Genomic DNA, 10,085 nt, shown 5'->3' on the forward strand with positions numbered 1-10,085 from the left:
GTCTAATCAAGTGTAAGACAAAGCAGTCAAACGTACATCAATCAGACATTCAGTGATGATTATAATATGATTAATATATGGGAAGGGGTATTTAATTAAATTGCAATGAAATTACAAGACAGTCTAAGCAGCTCAACCCCCAATCAGTGCTCTACACCCCCCCCTCAACACCCCCCCCCAGGGGTCAATACCAAAACAAACGAACAGGACTTTGACATTAAACCCCCCCCCGTATACATTTCGACAGAGTAGCTGTTACTCTGATACCTGGTGGATTTGTGATCTTTGTTTTCAGTACAGGATTACGCTGTAATTGTTCAGCATGAGTAAGTAAAACATTTCCGCTAGTTGATGTGGTTGTTTTTTCTTTTAGAAGTTAGGTAAGAATTGCTAAAAAAAAAAAGCACATTTAGAGTCATGCTATATAATCCGTGATTCATTAAAAGAAAACAATATTTGTTTAATCTCTTAGTCTGGGCTGCCGTCACACATTAAAATAAAAGAAGTTTGAACAGGAACTAATGAACCGCTGACAACTTGCAGCGGGGCAGCCAGACCATTCCTGTGCTGAGGCTGATGAACTAGCCCAATGACTAAAAGAAAGATTTGCAAGCCCTTAACATCGACTGAGGCCATGCAGTTAAAACAAAAGACAGCCATCTCCTCTGGTAACAGCTAGAGGCTACACTCACACCTCATACTACTGCATACAGACACCTGCTGATATTCATGAACTGGAGCCAGCCAGCAGCGCAAGGGTTAACCCTGCCCCCACCCCCTGCACGTCCCCCGTCCCCAGCAACCTCATTTGAGACGTCAGTTGTTGTTCGGGGGGGGGGGGGGGGGGGTCTTTGTGAGGGAAAGAAGAACACTCATTTTATTTCACACAACACGGCAGCTGTTGGGCTAGGACTGTCTTGAGCAGAGTTACAGAGCGAGGGAGAGAGAGAGAGAGAGAGAGAGAGAGAGAGAGAGAGACGGTGTGTGAGCTAGCAGGAGCAGCCATTGGGTGATCTACTCAATCTGGGTCACTTGGATAAACAGGTCGAGGTTTCTCTCCTCTTTTTCCCCCATTCCTTTTATTTTTCCACCCGGTGCAAACAATAATAAATACAGCAAGTCTTATACTAGAAGAGGACTGAGGAACAGGGAGTCTGTTTTTTGAGTGAGCACAAATTCATCTGTGAGTACCAACAACAACACATGAAATTCTTTCTTTCTTTCTTTCTTTTTTTCTTTCTTGTCTCTATTCATTCATTTGTTCCCCGTGTGGGTGTTTGGGTCTAGATGCTTTGTTTTTCTGCTGGATTTTGCTCTGCTGTTTGTTGATGGCTCTTGGATGAGGGCGGATGGCTGTAGTGTGCTGGGGAGGGTTGCTGAGGATGTGATAGCGTTCTCATCGGAAGCAATAAGCACAAGCATTCGCACAGGGGTGTCGTGTGCAAGCATCCAGGCTACAGGGGGAGAGGCTGAAAGCAGCAGAATGAAAACTGAGACTGTATTCTTTGCATATTCTTCAGATGCATCCCTTGATCTGAAAAGCCAGTGTTGCATATTCTTTCTAGCCATCTTTACATCCAAAAGCTTTGCATTTGATGTTAAATAAATATAGATGCTGGGATCAGTAACACAGCCTTTATCTTTTGCAAAGGTCATATTTTAGTCATTGGTTTAAGATATACTGGTATGGTGTCTTATACAACTGCTCAACAAATGCAGCAATTGATTAAGTGGCTATCTAGCTAATTTCTGCAGAATGCAATTTTAAGATGCTGCTTTACCAGTTGTGCATGAATACTGTATCTATTTTCCTTAAACATTATATTGCAATAATTCAATTAACCCATTTGTTGTTGTTTTGAGTATATATGTTTTTTCAGCTTAATGCACACGTACTCCTTTAGCTTACATTGAAACATATTGAAATACAGGACAGTACAGTACAATTGGGTTACACTATAGCAAGCCATGTATGGATATGCGTGCCAATGTGTGTGTGTGTGTGTGTGTGTGTAATACGTGTGTAAATCAATGCATGTGTATGTGTGTGTGTGCATGAGTGTGATTTTACCATGCAGTAACATGAAAACAATAGGGCACCCTGAAAAAAGAAACAACCAAAAAAGCAAATCCCTGACCGGCTGAATGAATGAATGAATGAATGAATGAATGAATGAATGAATGATATAAACACCTTGCTGCATGAAGTTTAAACAGCAGGGAGATTGAAAGAATCAGCAAGGAGGGCTGGGTGATACAGTCGGCAGCACCATGGCTGAGGGTGTAAGATTCAGCATCTACCCAGTGAATATAAAGGCTCTGCATTGTGTGAACAAGCAGAGTGGGTGCAGCAAGCTGGCTGGCAAGAAAGCAAGCTTTAGGGATTAATCCCAGCATATTTCTCACAGGCTTTCATCTGTAATCCCTGCAGTTCAGAGGGTTTCTAAGGGTCTGGCAGTCATCAATAACACATATCAAGTATTTGCATACTAGTGATCAGATTAAACTTGGGAATCTCAGGTGAAATGTTTTTGGAGGGGGGTGGAGACGGTCATAGCGTAGCCCCTAATTTCTGCTGCTACCCCCTCCAAGTCCCTAAATCAAGGATGTCTAATAGAATATCTTGAATAAAATACCCAGTGGGGTTGGAGGTTATATCTGATTGAATAGACATCTGGGGCTCTGTTGCTAGGACACTCCTTTTTGGAATTTTTTACGGACGGCTTCTTATTGGTTGTTTTTGATGATGCGAGCTTTGGAAATCTGCAAGTCTTTCTGTCTACTTCCTGTCCTTCTGTTTGTCCGAATATGCATGGAGGAATAGACTGAACAGATCTCTAAATAGATATGAAGAGAGGGCCAGTTATTACAAATACACGCTGGTCTGTAGAAACCTGCAAATATCAGTAAGATGTCCCCAATGACATTCTTGTTGACTGCAGGTTTTTTTTCCTCTGGATATCAGTGATGTGGCACCCCTGGATTTGACCAGATTGTTCATTGATGGTTTCTTTATTTTGCAACCATGCGTTAATGTCACTCTACTGCTTGCATAATGATGGTGACACTGATTCTCCAGTGAAAGGCACATGTGAAGGGGGGGGGGGGCTCTGTTACCAACCTTGTCTCTCATAACCTTGAGATTAGCTTACCTTTGGAAATCTGCAGCGAGGAGAGCGGAATTAGGAATGGAGAATTCAGAATTTAGAATGTTCTCAGTCAATAGATGTTTGTTATAGATGGGAGGGGGTGGCGGAACCGTATTAGGGTTTTCGGAAAATGATCCCAGCGATAATGCCCTTGATTTGCAATGCTTTGCAAATCAAGGGGTAGGGCCCAGAGAAAGAGGATATATTGTACAGTAGCTTATGGAAACATTGCAGCAAATATAATAGATTGGGTTGTTTCTTTTAATGGCTTTTTTATGATGCTGGATCTTGAACTGTTAAGTGTCAGGCTACGCTGGAGCTCTCTCTTAATGCACAGTAAGCTGGTGTGAGTACAGCTGCAGTACTGGATTTCTCTTACACTGCCTGAATGCACAGATTATATACATTACACAGTATATATGTGTCGCGGGCTTTACATTAGCCCTCCTACTGCATTGCTCCTCAAAAATCCCCGTGGCCCCTTATAGATTTGGTGTGTCGTGTTTCTATTTCCACATCCTGTAGCAGACCTAATATCTTTGTCATCAGATTACTCATGAGAAACGCTGTCTAAAAGCAAAATAGGACTGCAGCAAGTGGAGAAAAAACAAAGGGCTATGGGTTGCTTTTTGCAATTTTATTGAGAGCTGTGCAGTGCTGACTTCCAAATTTCATTCCCACCCGATAGACAGCATTGTGAGTCTTTCAAATCTGTTGGTGCCTCCTGCTCTATAGAATTGGATACAGTATAGTGACTCATATCACCCCTATCGCTAATACTCAGGCATAGGCCAGGATATGGAACTGCACTTTCACAGTAAACTGGGTATATCCCAGCATAAACCCATCCTCAATTTGCATGATTATGCAGTTGCATTATTGAAACTCAATACTGAGCCACTCAGAACTAAATGAACTCTTTAAGCCAAGCTATTGAGTTACACCCTTCCTAGTATTCATATAGCATCCCATTGGAATTCATTCGGATTCTGCGCCATTCTTGTCAAGTAAGCACGGGTGGCTTTAGAATCCATGCCGACAGCGTTCTTAAAAGATGCTCATATTGATGGTTCTTGATACCCCTATGTGTTTCGCGCCACTGTCGCACAGAGATTTCCATGTGGGCACCTGGGAAGGTCAAAGGAATAAGAACAACACACAATACTGTATATAGTGAGATCAGATCACATCACTGTCTCTCAGGTAATCCAGGCGCATTGATAGCTCGGATCCTCCTCAGAAACCCAGGGCAGCCCAGGTCATCAGCTTATCTCAGTCCTGGTCTAGTTAGCAGGAGTGATAAACCCTGTTTGTTGCTAATCCCTGCCTGATGTTTTGAGGTTGTCTTTTCCAGTAGCACGCTGTCTGTTAATGACATGGTCCCACAGTACTGCAATGGATTTCCAGTGGGTTCACACCATTGTGATCCCATTGGCACACCAATAGCACTGTAGCAGCCCAAACGTGCTGCCGTTTCTCTTTAGTACAGCCACTGTAGTATCGCTGTCGGAATTGTCATTGGAGAGCATTTGGGAGAAAAAAAAATGACGTTAGTTGCCCTAGATTTCCTATTCTAAAGCAAAATGCAGTCAGGTCTGATTGCAAGCCTATTAATGTAACGACTCACCTCTTAGTGTAGCACATTTCCATGCACAATGGTCTGCTGTTGCCTAGCAGTGTGCAACGCAGGTAGGCAGTGCAGATCACTCGAGTGCTGCTGACCCTCTTTATAACTGCGTCACTCAGGTTTGCTTTGCCCACTTACAACCCTCACATATTCTCTGCATGCATGCAACAGCACTGCTGTTTTTAATTAAGCTGTAGCATTGCATTTGAAAGGCATCTTTAAGTCTAGCTGGTTCTGACAGCGTCACACCCAATGTATGCATGGACTGCACTCACTGTCAGCTGTATTCCAATCCGCTGTGCATGAACGTAAAACTGCTGAGCGTTGATTTGCTGAATTCAGAAAATATCCCCCCTCGGTTACATCTTTGCTTGCAGACCTGAAATGATTAGAGCAAAACCCAATGGAGAGCCGCTGCAGTGATCATCGCTGGTGTCTTGTGTTGCAGCTCACAGTTTGGTGGTGTTTTAACCCTTTGGGGGTGAGTTTGCTGAGATGAGTTGTGTTAAGTCAGCAGCCTCTATGAAATTAACCTCATTTTGATCACGATGGATTGGAGCCACGTATGGACCCACTGAGCTCCCCCAGTATTATTGGACCCATTGAGCTCCCCAGACCACGAGGGAATTCGATAGTCACAGGTGACTGTGACAGACTAAAGCAAGCTTAAGTGACACATAATGTTAGAATGTTAGGGATATCGATTTACTCATTTACAGCGGCAGCATTTAGACCCACCAACGCTAAGATCAATTGAAAGACGCCATTCAATTCAAATTCATGCGCACTGGATGGGTTTCCCCTGATTGCATCATTGCTTGCTGCCTAAGCATTCTATGAGCTCTTGAGTAAAGGTATATATTTACAGCGCATGTGGGAAGTTTGATTGAATAGCACTGTAGAACAGGGACACATGGCACATGCTGCATTGATTGAATCTCGGTGGGGTTGCTGCTTTATTTCGTTGTATCACTAAGTTATGGTTTGGCTCTATACTTGGTTGCAGGATAGCTCTCTACTCTAAGCCCCCTGTGTAGAAGCAGTGTTTGCTCTCAATTCCCTGGTGGCAGGGGTGGGATTATTTAGTCCTCAAATGCGATGCTCCATCAAGTGAATGTTGTGAGCAGATCAGACAGACACTTTCTTTGATGGCTTGAGCTAAACGAGGGAGGGAGTGGGGAAACACAGGCTCTTCTCAGCATCACTTGAGCGATCTATCACAACAGAATGCACGCCGCAGACAGAGGGAGATAGGACGGGTGAAGCAGAGGGGAAGAGACAGGAGAGAGCGAGAGCACAAGAGGGATACAGAGAGAAAGATAGTGAGAGAGGAAACAGGTGAGAGGGATAGGGGAGAGAGTAGGGAGATGGAGTGGAGAAAGAGGGAAGAGAAAGAGGGGGAGATGGAAGGAGGTACGAGGAAGAGGGGGACAGAGGAGATATCTGCAAAGACGCACCAGCCCCTTTACACAACAATGTATATCTTCAGATAAATAAATGAGGAGAGTGGGAGGGAAGGAGAGGCAGTGACACAGGGGTGCTTGTTGGGACGGGAGTCTCCTTGATGAGCTGTGCTAAGTTATTGCTCCTGGGCATTTTGTAAAATTGACTTCCTTAACGGTGATAAAAGCTCCACAGGGCCTGTTTAGCACTGATGAGATGTAACTGCGTGAGAGACAGACTCATCCCTGTTCCATTTTCTTAGAAGCCTTTTAAGAGAAACCCTTTGGTTTGATTCAACCAATCTCCAACCGGCATTGCTTTAGTGAAACCGTTAGTATGAAAAAGTCACCCTTTTTAAAAACTTGGGGGAGGGGTTCTGTGATTGGAATAGGAGTTTAACAGGCTATTAATCTTGTTAAACACATGCAAAGAAAAGTAGGTGGAAAAGGACTGTGGTTTACAGAATACTGACAAATAAAGGTCACATTCAAGTGTTATGAAAACCATTGAGCCCATATATATGTTTAGCTCGCGGTTTCAAAGAGTTGAGTTTCAAATACAAATCATAAATAAACTAAAGCAAGCTTTGTAGTGTGTTTGCTTTTTCCACCGATAGGTCGGTCTCAGAGCTCTGATCCTGCAGTGGAAATATAATCAGGCTGACCTTCTCTGCCATACAGGCCACAGGAAACACACCCTCGCAGAGACTTGTGAGCTCAGTGCCCTGGACAGTACGGTGTGTGTGTGTGTGTGTGTGTGTATGTGTGCGCTGACTTGCTAACTGCAGTACAGTATAATTTCTGAAAGGATGTCATTTTCACATTTTGATGTGTTATTGATCTAATGCTAAAACCCTTTCTTCCCATTCTAAAAGTTTCTCATAGTAAAATCATAACGAAATCTAATAAAGCATAGTGAAAGCGTGCTGAAGCACAGCTTAGCATTGTGAAGCCCAGAGAGATATGGTAAAGCATGTTAAATACATGGCAAACCATGTTTTTCAATATTCCTCTCCATGTCTCTACTTTGGAAGCCACGGTAAATTCACAGTATAATCATAGGAAAAGTGCAAAATGACCATGCAGATTTACTGCGGTAAACTCTTAGAAGGGCTGATCAATGTACTCTGCTCTACGGTTTCTTCAGGGTTAATGCACTGGGATGGAATCAGATTAATCTCATAGGGGTATCATGAAGTGTGGCAGGGTCACCCTTTCCTCTCTCCATCCCTGAGCTTGCTTCAGATTGACTGGCTCTATCTGTAACCCCGCTCTATTTTTAGTCTCACACATTTCTCTCTCTCTCTCTCTCTCTCTCTCTCTCTCTCTCTCTCTAGGTCTTGCGGAGCTGATGCAGTGATTTATAAAGAGCGGACAGCCCTGGTTGACGCAGTGAAGAGGTCCTTGAGGATTCGAGAGCAAGGTAACCGCTGTGCGCGCTGCGCTGCCTATCAGCTCAATCGAAAACGGCATTGCTTGATCCATGGAAAGTGAAAACTCCTAGCATGACTCTCAAAGTGTTTTTGTTTTGTTTTTTTTGGCGTAGTGTAAAGCATTTTGTTAAAGCTTCGTTAAGCATGGGTTCATTCACAGGAATTACAAAAGCAGTTATTATATAGTTACATTGTTTTTGTTTGTTGCACAGTATTAATCACGGTGTGTTTTGTATCTCATGAAAGATACAGCATCCCGGTAATTGCAGTACTTTTATATTTCAAAACACACACACACACACACACACACACACACACACACACACACACACACACACACACACAGTAAAAGAGAACTAGATGTTCGTTTTTGAGGAACTTGGATGTTACGTCGATACATCCGAAAAAAAAACAAGTGATTCAGAACTGAACATATGAAGCGGGTGCTTACTGTCCACAACAGCGACGTTTTTTTTTTTTTTTTTAACTCAAAAAAAGCAACACTCGCTAACTCAGCGCAAGCCCTGCAAAAATAGACTCCAGACAAAAAAGAGAAGCTCAGAGAGCGAGGCCGGCGTTTTCTGGGTTGCTGACGAGAGCGCTGAAGCTAAATTATTATATGCTGTCTCGCTGCACGGTGCAAGAAGACCCATATTTCCACCTGTTCGGAGATACATTACACAGGAAATACAGAATTACAAAGTGCCAGGAAAGCTGAACGACAGGTGCATCCACGGTAAAATATATCTATATATATTATAATTATTTCTGTCTTTTGTAGGCGGGGTTGTGTGTGCGTTCTGTTAATAAAAAAACAGAAAAACAGTCAAACCAGGAAACAGAAAACAAGCGCCCCGCTCCTCGAGTTAAGGAGTCTCCTCTTTCCTTGTGTTTAAACTGGAAGTGCAGTTCCACTGTGAAGCTTCTGCTGAAATGTTTAAAACAGAACCTTCGCTGGGCTGAAAACAGGCCAGTTCGGAATGTGCATTAGACAATGTGGAGGAACCTGGCTCTTATTTGTTGCGGTTAACGGAGACGGCACCAGAGATGTCTTGTATCATTACAGCTCAGGTTTAATCGAGTTCCTTTCTGGATATCCCTCCACTCCGAGAGAATCGAATATACACTTTATAATAACGCTTGTTCGTGCGTCACAGTATCTCACAGCACTTTGCGGTACTGTACTTATTAAATTATCCAGTACCCCCGAATGGATTTCCAGATGAAACTGTAATGGCTGGAGGTAGGCAAGTGCAATAGCTAATGCAGTGCATTTCGTGTTGATCTTCACTGACGAAGGAGATACTGGTACTACGATCCAGTGCTCCAGTGCAGTACCGAGAGATGAGGGCAGCTGCAACGCTATGGGTCAGAGACGACAGATGATTGGTGGAGAGTAAGGTCCACTGTGTTTGCTAGAATGGAAGGATGTAGTGAACAGTCACTAGGCTTATTGATTCAGGACTATTGAAACTTCAATAATGTCTCAAAACTGCCTCTTGAAAATGAAAATAAAAGGTAGGAGCAGAGAACTGTACGAGTTCTCAAAAGCTAGTGGAAACTAGGCTTGCTAGCAGACGAGATCAGGGGGTCCGCTCTCTTTACTGTTAAGGGCACAGAGAAATTGTGTCTCACAGCGAGAGTGGCGTTGCTGTGCCTCGCGTTTCCTGTACCGCAGTTGAAAGTGAAACAGGGTTCAGTGTAGAGCGCTGAATCACCACCTTGTTTGGTCGCTGCGTGTCGCTTCAGTGTCCCTTTAGAAAAGTCTACCACCGTATAAAGAGTTTCCTCCATTCTTTAATTAACTTGAATTTAAAATATTTTAAAAATAATGTTAATGTTCTACACCCTGAGAAACAAAGCACCTTGAGAGTGCTGAAGAGGGCCTGGGTTACGTGGCTTAGTTGTTTGGATCCTAGTTCTGTAAAATGAACAGAAGTTTGACCTCTCAAAATATAAGAGTTCATTAAAGACTGGAGTAAACGCTTTGAAAGTATGGCCCGTTGCATCTCACTCACACATCAGGTTCAGGCTCTATCTGGTCTGTGATCATTTATTACGGGGCTTGCTGTGCATTATTTGAAAGGCGCTATATCTGGGGGAATGGCAATGTATCGCACTGTATTCTACTGTAGTGCATTACACTGTATGCTATAGCATTGCACTGTATGCTATTGCATTGCACTGTATTCTATTGCATTGTGCTGTATTCTATTGCATTGCACTATATTCTATTGCACTGCACTGTATTCTATTGCATTGCGCTGTATTCTATTCTATTGCATTGCATTGTATTGTATTCTATTGCATTGTGTTTGTCTTATATCTCCTGCCCAGGTTTGCTGGCCATGGGGAACCTCATTAAGGTCCTTGGCAAGGATTTAGAAAACTGTCCTCATTTTTTCCTGGACTTCGAAAGTAAGTCTCTGTCTGT

The 10,085-nt window shown here is 43.2% G+C and overlaps 1 long non-coding RNA gene across 1 annotated transcript; it reads left to right on the forward strand.

The window, feature by feature from the left end:
• The first annotated feature begins 847 nt into the window (after nucleotides 1-847).
• LOC121303415 lies at nucleotides 848-10,079 on the forward strand. The gene is made up of 3 exons (XR_005947791.1): nucleotides 848-1,183; nucleotides 7,556-7,641; nucleotides 9,989-10,079. It is a non-coding gene; the product is annotated as an uncharacterized LOC121303415 (long non-coding RNA).
• The last annotated feature ends 6 nt before the right edge of the window (nucleotides 10,080-10,085 follow it).

The sequence above is a fragment of the Polyodon spathula genome, chromosome 32, assembly GCF_017654505.1.
Source record: "Polyodon spathula isolate WHYD16114869_AA chromosome 32, ASM1765450v1, whole genome shotgun sequence".
Taxonomy (NCBI): domain Eukaryota; kingdom Metazoa; phylum Chordata; class Actinopteri; order Acipenseriformes; family Polyodontidae; genus Polyodon; species Polyodon spathula.